This window comes from Elephas maximus, chromosome 5 (genome assembly GCF_024166365.1).
Source record: "Elephas maximus indicus isolate mEleMax1 chromosome 5, mEleMax1 primary haplotype, whole genome shotgun sequence".
NCBI lineage: Eukaryota > Metazoa > Chordata > Mammalia > Proboscidea > Elephantidae > Elephas > Elephas maximus.
Genome location: NC_064823.1, coordinates 92,750,703 through 92,764,556, shown reverse-complemented (window position 1 = coordinate 92,764,556; position 13,854 = coordinate 92,750,703). Strand labels below are relative to the sequence as shown.

The window sequence follows — 13,854 nt, the reverse complement described above, 5'->3', positions numbered from 1 at the left end:
TCCTGCAAGAGGATTCTCTTACAAAAACTGTAATATGGGTCAAGGGCTGTAATACTGAAGACAGCAGGAGGCCCAGAAAGGCATCCGATGACAGAGAGCTGGCATCAGAGCCAACAGCAAGAGATCTGGAAAGGGGACCAGTGGTAGAAATCCAGCAGCAAGAGGCCCAGAAGAGGGGCCCAGTGGCATAGCTGGTGGTGACGGCAGAAAGTTATTACTAAGAGAGCAGAAGCTGAGCGAGCTGCTACAACTGCCTATGAGCTGGGCCATTTAGCAGTGGAGAGTCCAACAGCAGGAAAGCTGAAGGCAGAGAGGCCATGCATGACTGAAAGAAGGCATGCATGGCCAAGAAGGTGTGTGCATGGCCGAGAGCACTGGCATGCACGACAGAGAAGGGCCTGCTTTCATGACCAAGAAGGGCCTTCTTGCATGGCTGAAAGGCCTACTAGCACAGCAGAGAGTAGCTGAGAGAGCTGTTCTGGTTGGAAGCTGCCCTGCACTGAAGAACAGGAGGGTTTTGCTCTCCACCTCGAGGAGACTTCCAAGTCTAACGGATATGTTCTTTGATCCTGATTCTGAGCTGTTCCTGTTACTTCCAAGTGATCCTGATCCTGAGTTTGTAGCCTGTTACTCCACTAATAATGCACATAACTGTGAGTGTGGTCCATGAGTTCTATGCGGCCATTGCAATAAATTATGAAAACCTGCAGATATATAGAGAGTACCACTGAAGTTGTGGCTGATGTCAGAAATTATGTGGAACTGGCAAGCCAGAGATACACCTGACCTCCCCCTCCTAGAAACCAGCTTTGTGCTGATCCTGATTCTTATCCCTCTTGAAATTAGGCAATTCATGATACAGCCTGGCATCTACCAACCTCTAGGTCATACCTCTATATGCAGCAAAGTTTTTGTCAACTAACACACAATTTCTCTTCATGACAACTTCAAAATCTAAGTGGATTGTGTTTCTAGCAGCCAAGCTTAGTATTTGCTTGTCTTCTTTTGCCCAAATAACTTGACCTTCACCCCTCTTCAGCACCCTTTTTCCACCTACACTAACTCATCATTACTCACCCATGTTAACTGACTTCTGAAATTTTCATTGTGGAAATCTCACTTTCTCCTAAACTCTAGTTTACCTCTTCTGAACATCCATTAGCAATAAATCTGTTCTCTGACTACTGCAGGCCCACAGTTCTTTGATCTAGTTTTTCATGAGACCCTTTTGGGACTCAAATGAGCCAGCTTAAACTTAACTTAAACATAAAAGGAAAATTTAATGTAAGATACAGACATATCTCACAGACTCAATGAATGGTAGGAATAAGGCCAGACTTCAAAAGGCAGTAGAAACAGAAACAGCAAAGGCATCAAGGTCCCAAGCAGTATTTTCTTCGTGGGTTTATCTGTTCTCTCTGTATGTTTCTTTTCTTACTGGAAATTACATGTCTCTGCTTTTGCATGCACTGCTGGAAGAATCTTACTACAAATCTTTTATATTTTCAGTGCCTTAGTTCTAGCCTCATCCAGATTAAATGAGTTTTCCTGTATTTCTATTCCTCGTTGAAAGAAACTCATTTCTCAACAATCTGATATTGACATCTAGGCCAATGAAAACCTAAGGTATTGACCTTTGGGCCAATTAACTATGGCCCAGAACAAACAAATCTGTCTTGGAAGAAGTACAGCCAGAATGCTCCTTAGAAGCAAGGATGGCGAGGCTACCTCTCATATTCTTTGGATATGTTATCAGGAGGGACCAGTCCCTAAAGAAGGACATCATGCTTGATAAACTAGAGGGCCAGTGAAAAAGAGGAAGATCCTCAATGAAGTGGACTGACACAGAAGCTATAAGCATAACAATGATTGTGAGGATGGTGCAGGACCAAGGAGTGTTTTTTCTGTTGTACATAGGGTCACTATGAGTTGGATCCGATTTGACGGCACCTCACAACAACAACAACAAGTGGGTGGGGGTGAGTGCACAGCCAGACAAATATGGCTGCCAAATATCAAACAAAGGGGCTTTTGTGAATAAGGTAGACACAACATAAAGAGGCAGACCCCCCCCCCCCTTTTTTTAAGACTAGTAAGATTATTATAGATTCACAGTATTCTGAATTTATATTAAACTTTGTGGTCTGTCTCTTCAATGACATTCTATGTTGCTCTCTTATTCTATGTCCTCTACTTCCTGCTGATATTTAGCCTTAGGTTATACAAAGAAATGGCTTTATCTACTTCTACTAACTGGCTACTGAGCACCATTGAAAAAGCATATAATCCTACAAGTCAACGTCATTTAAAAATACAATTTTAATGACAATCTGATACTGAATACATTCTAACAGTTCTTTCACTGATCCCTAAAAAGGTCCTTTTAATTTCACACTTTGCCTATTCCAAATTTGCACCATTCTCTTAAACTTTTATGATTCATTCTTAGCCATCACTCTCTCTCTCTCCTTATATACATACATACAGATTCTCAGTATCTGACATTTTCTCCAAAATTTCAGAAGAAATAAGGGCCAACTCACAACAATTACCCTGTTACCACAATTTCTAATTTGATCTATGACTTAATATTTCTTCTAGTCTTAGGCTTCATTTAGCTACTAGAGACTAATAGCCCCTAAATCAATACTTTTAGTTTACTTTTTTTTCTCCTGAGCTCCAAAGATAATTTCTCTTTCTGAATCCATCCATTTTAATATCCTCCTGAACACAAATTATCAATTATCACCTCTGCATTTTGATTCTGATTCCTTTTCCTATGTTTTCCTCCTTAGCATGTAAACATGATTATAACTCATTCAAAGTAAAAAAAAAAGAAAAACAGATAAAAGCTTTACCTCAAGAAAAAGCTAGGCCTCCACCATACACTGCTTCTACTTTTCTCCTCTTTTTATCATCAACGTCTTTAAGAAAGCAGCTTCTACATTTACTTCTTCACCGCCCATTCACTTATTCGCTGCTGTCGAGTGGATTCTGACTCATAGTGACTCTATAGGACAAAGTACAACTGCCTCATAGAGTTTCCAAGGAGCAGCTGGTAGATTCAAGCTGGTGACCTTTTGGTTAGCAGCCTGAGCTCTTAACCACTGCGTTCACCAGGGCTCCATTCAATTCTTAGCACACTGCAATCTGGCTCCGAATAGAACATGCCATTGAAACTTTTAGAGTAAAGGTCACTAGTTACCTCCTGTCATGGATTGGAATGTGTCCCTCCAAAATATGTGTCAACTTGGCTAGGACATGATTCCCAGTATTGTGTGGTTGTCCTCCACTTTGTGATCTGATGTAATTTTCCTATGTGTTGTAAATCCTAATCTCTGTAGTTAATGAGGCAAAATTAGGCTACATTTAAGAGATTTAGGGTGGGATGTAACACCCTTACTCAGGTCACAGCCCTGATGTAATAATGTAAGGGAAGTTTCCTGGGGATGTGGTTTGCATCTCCTTTTATCTTACAGGAAATAAAATGAGAGAGAAGGGAGCAGAGGGAGGGGCTAAGAAAGCAGTGCCAGGAGCAGAAAGCATCCTTTGAACCCAGGGATCCCTGCACTGAGAAGCTCCTAGATCAGAGGAAGATTGATGACAAAGACCTATCCCCATAACCAACAGAGAAAGACTTCCTCTGGAGCTAGTGCCCTGAATTCAAATTTCTAGCCTAGAATAAATTTCTGTTTGTTAAAGCCATCCACTTGTGATATTTCTGTTAAAGCAGCACTAGGTAACCAAGATACTTCCTATTTGTCAAATCTACCATCACCTTCTGGTTTTCTCCGTATTTCTCCATCTATTTCATTGCTGGTTCGTCTTCCTTTCAACTCTTAAGCATGAATTCTTCCCAAAATGAGTCAAACCACATTGGGTGCTAATTAAACAGCCAGTTCCTACTCCTTTTCCCTCACTGGCAAATCCCACTGCCTTTGATGAAGGCTGAAAATGAATATTTATTCTCTTTCTCAAACTTCCTTGAAGATTTTGGCAGCTATATGGTCTCTTCATCTAATGAGACAAAGAGAGGAAATCTTCCAGGGAGCTTCTCAGAAAGACTTGTCTTACAAACATAAAGAGATGGAAGAGTAAAACTGTCATCCATAATCTTGTTTTTTGCTATATTTATATCAGTTGTATAAGTAGATGACGTTTGCAGCTTTGGGAGCCATTTTGTAAGACCATAATCTAAGGATAGAAGATGGAAGGAGTCTGGGTTCTTCATGACAGTGTGAGCCACTGAATCAACCTTGGGATTGCAGGCTGGCTGATTTCTTGTTCTGTGGCAATAAACATTCTTTTTCTTAAGCCACTTTTAGTTTTCCATTGCCTTTTTCTCTTCTCACCCATTTAGCCATCCAACATGTTTAATCCAACTATTATATAATACATGGCACATAATAAACACATAGAAGCCAGACCCATAAGTAGATAAGCAATCAGTATTTATTAAAATTTGAATAAATTCTTTTGGTTGAGTCTCTGCCCTGGAACATCGTACTATTTCCTTCAGAATAAAATTCCAACTTTCGACGTGTCAGAAAGACCATTTTTCAAGCTAGCCTGGTATTCATTCAAACTTGCCGATGCCTTTAAGTTGTTCATCCAGCTTCTTTTTTAGCCTAGTAAAGTCTTGTTATAAGTCAGGTTCCAGCTACTCTGATAGCCCCTGTTTTCTGTTGGAGGCACTTAAACACTCCCTCCTGTATGCTCAGGGCATCTGTTCATACCTTCACTAAAGCATTTATCAACTTATACGGCATTGATTTGTTTACCTGTCTTTCCCTACACTGTGAGTGCCATGAGAAAAAGAACAGCTTCTTATCTAAGTGAGTGCAGGTCCTAGCTCACTGTCTGGCACAGAGTGGAAACCCAATTTATTATTCTGTTATGAGTAATGACTCTTGCTCATTAGTTCCTCAGAAGCAAAAGTCAGATAATAGCCTGAGTTTTATTTCCTTTGTAAATCTTAAAAAGATGACAGTCCTAAAAAGCGTATGTTGTGAGATTAGATAAGAACAACAAAAACACTGGCTGAAATTATGCCATGCATAGAGAAAACACTAAACTTTGCCGATGTTTTAATGTATCATCTTAGTTAATTACACTGGTATTTTTACAATGCCAGCAAGAGACGCAGCTCACACTTTACTACTTTGCTGTAAATATGTAAGCAAGGCAAACATTTATTAAAGGGTAATTTCAATTCTATTACTAACTTTCCCTGCGAATACGGTTTTTCCTGGAAGAATTCAGATTTCAGGCAGAATTCCTAATTTGTCTCTGACCAAACCAGACAGTACTTCCTTCCATGAAACATCATTTTGCTCCATGTCCTTTACAGTGTGTCATTGGCAAGAGGAGGTGATTATCATTTTTTTTTTTTTTTCCTTCCAGGCTAGTCATAAGGTACACCCATCATTATATGTGTTGTTGTTGTTTAAAAAAAAAAAAAAAAAACATTGGTGTGGAGTCAATTCCGATTCATAGCTACCCTATAGAACAGAGTAGAACTGTCCTATGGGGTTTCCAAGGAGTTGCTGGTGGATTCAGAATGCTGACCTGTTGTGCCACCAGGGCTCCTGTTGTTGTTGTTGTTAGCCGCCGTTAATTTGGCCCCTAATTTATGGCAACCTCATGCACAATGGAATGAAACACTGCCTGGTCTTTTACCATTCCCACAATCAGTTGAAGATAGGACCACTGTTATCCTTAGGATTTTCATTGGCTGATTTTTAGAAGCAGATAACCAGGCCTTTCTTCCTAGTCTTTCTTAGTCTGAAAGCTCCCTTGAAACCTGTTCGTTATCATAAAAACACTCAAGCCTCCACTGACAGATAGTTGGTGACTGCACATGAAATGCATTGACTGGGAATGGAACCTGGGTCTCCAGCATAAAATGCAAGAATTCTACTACTGAACTACGAATGCCCGTATATCATATGTGTGCCTCCTACTTTTCATGGGGTAGCAAGTCTTTCCCATGGCTCCTCTGTTTTAGAGGGGAGAAGTGAGCAGGAAGAAGGAAAGAACGATCACTTAGCCCTAGTACCATGTTTTGTGGGCAAAGTGAGGGTTAGAGCCACACTTCAGGGTTCAAAAAAGAAAGGCTTCTCATGCTTATCTTTTTTGATCACTAAAATCCTAGCTAAACTTCCTAATTTCCGTGTGCTTCCATCACCAAGCTCCTGTTCTGTGGTAAGTTTTTGTACTTTCCTCAGAGATATTAGGTTATTTTTCATAAAAGTAGCTAGGTATCTTTCTCAACTTTGCTGCCTAAAATACAAAAGGTACTGATTCCCATAATAATGGTCACTCTTTAGTATCACTCATTTGAGAAACGTGAGGTGATTTCCCAGTTGTGGTTAAGCTGTGTTTGCACTAATCACTTTTCCAGATCTAGTATTTTTCTACCTTATTTTCCCTATGAGATGAAAACAGATTCAATGACTGGCCACAAGTCACCCTGTAATTTCACTGCAAACCAGAAATCCAGAACCAGGCTCCACAAATATCAGCTCAAGATAGTTTAGTCACACAAAAAAACTCTAGGTGATAATAAATAATTAACCTCATAAACTACATTTGCAGAATGTAGCAACAAAGCTTGAACCACATGTTCGACAAGCACTGGAGTAAATGAATAAATGTGAATAGTATGTTGATTTTGTCACTGTGTAATTAATGTTTTTGCTTGTTTGTATGTTATTTTAAGTAAATGATCTTACCCCAAACCTGCAAAAAAAAAAAAAAATTTTTTTTTTTAATATAAAATGTATATCTAAGATTACATTGTATAACAATCTGTATATCTGGTTAAATAGTTGAGAACATAGTTTCCACAAGTCTATTTTACATGACGGGTATTAGTCTGAAAAAAGTCCTGAAGCATCACATCTCTCACTCCACCTTATATGGTTTCAGACATATGTGCCTAACAACAACTACATAATGAAACTTTCTTTCCCGCTCCCAAGTGTCTGCATGGAATTTAGGAGAAAAATCAATGAACAGCTGTTTCCTTAATTCTTACACCCAAATCCAGACACAAGGCATTTCAAAGTGCATGGAAGAAATAAATAAAATTTAGAAAAATAAATCAGGAAAGACATAAAGTCTGTTTGTCTCCCTTCCAAGGACTCCAAATCCACTTAGAAGGAAGATAACTTAAGACTGGAGAGTACTTGGTGTGACAGGTACTTGGTGGCAAATGGGAGCATTTCCCTGTCCACTGTGATTGTGCTAACAAAAAGATACTTAGCAAAGTGGGACAAAACTAATGTAAAATTGCATAATGTAATGGATGAAGAATATTTTTTCTGATTTTTTTTTTTTATTATAATAGTTAACTGCGTTGACTTGTTATTGTAAACTAAGAAAGCCAGGCTTGCATTAGGTATCTGTCCACAATAAGTAAAAGCCCAGCCATGGGACAGAGGGAATATTCTCTTAATGGAGTACGAATTCATTTGCTTTTTTTTTTTTTTAAATAAACATATATGTAGTTTATCAGGAAATGACTGAAATAAGAGAAGAAAGATCTTAATTTCATGAAAATTTGGAGTTCTTTATTTTTTCAAAGCAACCTGACAAAAAATCTGCCCTGTTTTCAGTTATGATTCCTTGCTCTGTGAAAGCAAGCTAAGAGGGCTTTAGCAAATCATATGGAGATACATTTTATCTGCAGGGATTGAAATGAAAGACCATCATAACAGCTCATTTTTATGAGCAAACACGGTCTTTCAAGCAAGTACGTGTTTTCATTTCTTCGCCTTCTAATTTGGATCATTTCACAGCACTCTAAGAATTACCTGTGTAAGCCTTCCTTTGTCTAGAAAAGGCTACCACTAATATCATAAATATTCTCAAACTGCCTACAACAAACACCTTACCTTTTAGGGGAAAAAAAAAAAGTCTCCAACTAGCTCACTGCTTTCTATTTTATCCTTTTTTGTATTCCCATCAACTGAATAAAACTGGTAATCTTACACTAGGCTCTCTAGAGGAGCAAAACCAATGAAGCAAATATACATATATACATACATATATATAAAGAGAGAGAGAGAGAGAGATTTCAAATAAATGGCTCACACAGTTGTGGAGGCTGGCAAGTCCCAAATCTGTGGGTCAGGAGTCAGGCTGGAGGCTTCTCCTGACTCACATGGTTGCCCCAGCTGACATATCCCAAATCGGCAGGTCAGACAACAAGACGCCTGCTCATGGGGCTGTGAGACCTGGCAAATCCCCAAATCTGCAGGTCAGACAGGCTACTGGCTCATGTACCAAGAACCAGAGGTCAGAGGATGGCGAGTCAGATGCAGGATCAAGAGAGGGTGATCTTTACCGGAACAACTATGCAGGCCACACCCCTAAGGAAACTTCCCTTTCAACTGATTGGCTGCTCACATCAGATCACAAAATGAAGAATGATTACATAATATCTGCCAAACCACTGAGAATCATGGCTTAGTCAAGTTGACACATAACTTTACTATTACAATGCTATTACAATGGTGTTTAAAACACTTTTAACTTGATTGCTTGAATGAAAACCTGAGATTTCAATCAATGTAGCTAGAGTATTTTTCCAATAAAATTACTTTCTACCAGGGATAAATACAACTCTGAAAACTGTATTACCATGTCACTGGAATAATAAAAAGATTTTTTGTTTACCTTGAGGTAAAACTTACATCAAATTATTTCAAAATGAACTCAAGTCTCCCTGAACAGCACTACCTATAAAAAGCCACTAACAGTTTCAGGATAGGTGACCGGCAATTTTTAATTTTAATGTAATAATATATATGTATCTATCCTGCCCTCATTGAATATTAAAAGGCATTAACCAAGGAAACAATCAAATTGCTGCCATGCAATTAACTATACATGTTGGAAAACCACATAGGAAGATGGCAGTGTGGCAATATAACTATTTCATGTCTCCACATCCCCACATAAGCAAAGCACTTGGATAGCAAAATCAATAACCAGGAGCACCATTTAAAACAAAACTAGATAAGTAGTTTTCCAAATGAACCCCAAATATAGTGGTAGAGACAAACCAGCGACAGCCCCAAGACCTGAATGATAGCTGCATCTATGTGAAAGAAAGGAAAAAAGCAATATGGCTGTGTTTTATAAGCTGAGGAACACTAAAATTGCCAATAAATACTCACTGGAAAGCAGGGACCAATTTGGGAACAGCAGCTGAAACTGTGAGGGGATTTGTGTTCAACACTCCCTCCCCATGAAGGATTGAAGGATCTGGAGCACGGAACACTTTTTAATTCTTGAAATTGACCCACCAGGCTTCCCTTCAAGAACAGGGACCCGCATTGAAGAGATATTGTTGAAAGTGAAGTGAAAATTGTACAGGATAGGGAAAACAGAGAAAAGGAGAAAAAAAGTCCAGATGGAATTCCAGAAAGCACATTATCACATTTTTTAAACACAGCATAAAAACGGCAGGAGGATCTCCGTAAAGTTATATACCATCTGTAATCAGTTGTCATCAAGTCAGTTCCAACTCATGGTTATCCTCTGTGTATCAGTGTAGAACTGTGTTCCACAGGGTTTTCAATGGGGGAATTTTCAGAAGTAGATTGCCAAGACTTTCTTCTAAGGTGCCTCTAACCCATCAAAAAAAAAAAAAAAAATGCCTCTAGGTGAACCCAAATCTCCAATCTTTTGGTTAGCAGCTAAGTACATTAATATTCGCACAACCTAAAGATTCAGAAGTTATATAAGCTTTTCTAAACCTCACTTCAGAAAGATCCATTTCACATAAACATGAGCAACATAAAATATCAAGGTCATATCCCATAAGGAGGCATTAAAAAAAAAAAAAAAAAGAGAGAGAGGAAAACATACTTGTAGAAAAAATTTAAAACGTTACCAAAATATACCCATGAAACAAAACAAAACTGCCACCTGCTATTTTAAAACAAGCTAAGAAATATTAATAAAATGACAGAATACATGAAAGAACAACACAAATCAAATTAGTAAAAATCAGAAACAACAAGCCGGAACTCAGGAAATAATTAGAAATAAAATAATAAAAAATTTTAAAAAGCATTTCAAAAATAAAGAAAAAACTAGAAGTAACACAAAATGGAATAAATAAAACATATAAAGCATTAAATACAATAAAAAGTGAAAAATAAAAATTTAAAAAATAAAAAAATGCAGAAGAAAAAGTAGATAACTGGGAGCTCCTAAAAATCAAACACCTTTGCTCATCCAAAGATTACCTACAGGCTGGGGAAAAGTTTTTAGCTATGACATTTCTGATCAGCGCCTGATCTCTAAAATTACATGATACTGCAAAAACTCAACTACAAAAAGACAACCCTATAAAAAAATGGGCAAAAGATATGAACAGATGCTTCACTAAAGAAGACACTCAGGTAGCTAAGAGATACATGAGGAAATGCTCATGATCATTAGCCATTAGAGAAATACAAATCAAAACTACAATGAGATGTCATCTCACTCCAGCGAGGCTGACATTAATCCAAAAATCACAAAATAATAAATGTCAGAGAGGTTGTAGAGCTTATACACTGCTGGTGGGAATGTAAGGGGTACAACAACTTTGCAAATCAATTTGGTGCTTCCTTAAAAAGCTAGAAGTAGAATTACCATATGATCCAGCAATCCCACTCCTTGGAATATATCCTAGAGAAATAAGAGCCTTTACACGAACAGATAGATATATGCACACCCATGTTCATTGCAGCACTATTTACAATAGCAGAAAGATGGAAGCAACCAAGGTGCTCATCAACGGATGAATGGATAAATAAATTATGGTGTATTCACACAATGGAACACTACACATTGATAAAGAACAGTGATGAATCTGTGAAACATTTCATAACATGGAGGAATCTGGAAGGAATTATGCTGAGTGAAATTAGTTGGAAAAGGACAGATATTGTATAAGACCACTGTTATAAGAACTCGAGAAATAGTTTAAACAGAGAAGAAAATATTCTTTGATGGCTATGAGAGCGGGGAGGGAGGGAGGGAGAGAGGTTTTCACTAATTAGATAGTAGATAAGAGCTACCTTAAGTGAAGGGCAAGGCAACACACAATACAGGTAAGGTCAGCACAACTGGACTAAACCAAAAGCAAAGAAGTTTCCTGAATAAACTGAATGCTTAGAAGGCCAGCATAGCAGGGACAGGGGTCTGGGGACCATGGTTTCAGGGGACATCTAAGTGAATTGGCATAATAAAACCTATTAAGAAAACATTCTGTATCCCACGTTGCAGAGTGGCGTCTGGGGTCTTAAACGCTAGCAAGCAGCCATCTAAGATGCATCAACTGGTCTCAACCCACCTGGACCAAAGGAGAATGAAGAACACCAAAGACACAAGGTAATTATGAGCCCAAGAGACAGAAAGGGCCACGTAAACCAGAGACTACATCAGCCTGAGACCAGAAGAACTAGATGGTGCCCAGCTGCAACCGATGACTGCCCTGACAGGGAACACAACAGAGAACCCCTGGGGGAGCAGGAGAGCAGTGGGATGCAAACCCCAACTCTCGTAAAAAGACCAGACTTAATGGTCTAACTGAGACTAGAAGGACCCCAGTGGTCACAGTCCCCAGAACCACTGTTGGCCCGTGACAGGAACCATTCCCAAAGCAAACTCTTCAGGCAGGGATGGGACTGGGCAATGGGATGGAGAGGGATGCTGGTGAGGAGTGAGTTTCTTGGATCAGGTGGACACTTGAGACTATGTTGACATCTCCTGCCTGGAGGGGAGATGAGAGGGCAGTGGGGGTTAGAAGCTGGCGGAATGGACAAGGAAAGAGAGAGTGGAGGGAGAGAGCGGGCTGTCTCATTAGGGGGAGAGCAATTTGGAGTAAAAAAAAAAAAAAATTTTTTTTTTTTTTTAGCAAGGTGTATTTAGCAAGGGGTATATAAGTAAATATATATATATATATTATTTATATAAGTTTTTATGTGAGAGACTGACTTGATTTGTAAACTTTCACTTAAAGCACAATAAAATTTTTAAAAAATTTTAAAAATGAAGGTAAAAAAAAAATCCAAGAGAAAGTAAAATGTATTGAAGATAGTCAAACAGTTTGAGCATATGGGTAATAGGAGAAAAAAAATAAAAATAAAACCAAAGAAAAGAAACAGAACAAATACTAAAGCTAATAAACCCAGAAACTTTTCCTGTATTAAAAAAAATTTAAATTACATATTATGAGTGCACACTGCATCCCTGAGAATATCAACCCAGAACAACTAACACCAAGAAATATTTCAGTAAAATTACTTAAAAAACAAATAAAGGGAGGAAGGCGGGATAATCCTTGGGTACTTAGAAAATGAAAGGGAAGTGAATTTAAAAGGAGGGATATTAGATTATCAATCTTTTCCCATCAACTCTTCATGCCAGAAGAAAATACAGAAACTTATTTAAGATACTCAAAGGAAAAATATGATATTTTCTGAGCATTTTTAGTGACAAATAAAGATGCAATAAAAAAGAGGTTATCATTTTTTAGGGGATGCTGAGCTTCTGTTAAGGGTAAAGGAAAAATTTGGAAACAGATAATAGCGATGATTGAACAACATGGTAAACATAACTAATGGCACTGAATTGTACATGTGAATGGCAAATGGCAAATGTTTGGTTACATAATATTTACCACTATTAAAAAAAGAGTTTAAGGAAATTCCTGTCATCTTGAATTTGAATTGGCAATACCAGTCTGAACTTACGTTAGGTGGTCATCAGTGCAAATGAGAAAAATAAGATAGAATCAGGGCTAGAAAATGAAGGGAGCTTTACTATTTTAAATAGGAGAGTCTATGAAGATGACTCTTGAAAGAAGATCAAATGAGGTTCAAGGTGAGTCAAGTAAAATTGTCCTGAAGCACAATGTTGGCACATTTGCCCTTGTCTATAATTCTCTTTTCCCTCTAGTGCACCAGAAGATGGTTTCAAATTTTTTGAAACTGGGCTCTATTACTAAATCAGAATCTTAAGCCTGAAAATATATAAAAGTTTAGAAATAGATATCTTTATACAAAAAAGATTCATCATTATAATTCATTTTACCAAATACATGGTAAAACATGTCCAAGAGTGTTCTGAAAAAGTATCCTTCATATTTCTTCTGTTCCCCCACCTTGGTAGCCAAGTTGACACGTAAAATGAACCATCAGGGTTTGAACCCATTCAGAGGCTCTGTGGGTGAAAGGCCTGACAATCTGCTTCTATAATAATTGCAGCCAAGAAAACCCTTCGGTGTGGTTCTACTTTGCCTTATTAGATCACTAAGAGTTGGAATCAACTTGGCAGTGCCCAACAACTACATGTTCTTGAAAAATATTCAATGGTGACTTCCTGCTAAAATTTAAAATTCCAGGAGGTTTTGACTTAGTAAGAATGTGTACTAAAATTGGAACAATTCAGTGAAGTTTAGCATGGCCTTGCACAAGGGTGAGGTTCAAATTCATGAAACGGCCAGTGTTTCAAAACTCTTTGAACTGTATGCTTACAATGGGGGAGATTTATAATACATAAATTATATCTTGACAAACCTGTTTGAAAATTTTTTAAAGTTAACAGAATCTGAGAGAAATGTTCTTTTTTGTTGATTTGCCAGGCTGATGACTTTACACTAGGCCTGTTGCCTCTACCCAAAGATCTCCACAATTTCTCAAGAATGTTATGCAGGTAATCATGGGCATATTTTTTGTTGTTAAAGTCACCACTCTGGGCAGGCTAAAGGAGGAAAGATCTGTGTTTAATCAGCTGTGCTGTTGTTGTTGTTAGTTGCCGTAAAGTCAGGTCCTACTCTTGGTGACCCCA

At 38.1% G+C, this 13,854-nt stretch overlaps 1 non-coding gene across 1 annotated transcript; it reads left to right on the top strand.

The window, feature by feature from the left end:
* The first annotated feature begins 13,411 nt into the window (after nt 1-13,411).
* On the top strand, nt 13,412-13,517 carry LOC126077628 (U6 spliceosomal RNA). Its single transcript, XR_007517800.1, has one exon. It is a non-coding gene; the product is annotated as a U6 spliceosomal RNA (small nuclear RNA).
* Nucleotides 13,518-13,854: the final 337 nt, after the last annotated feature.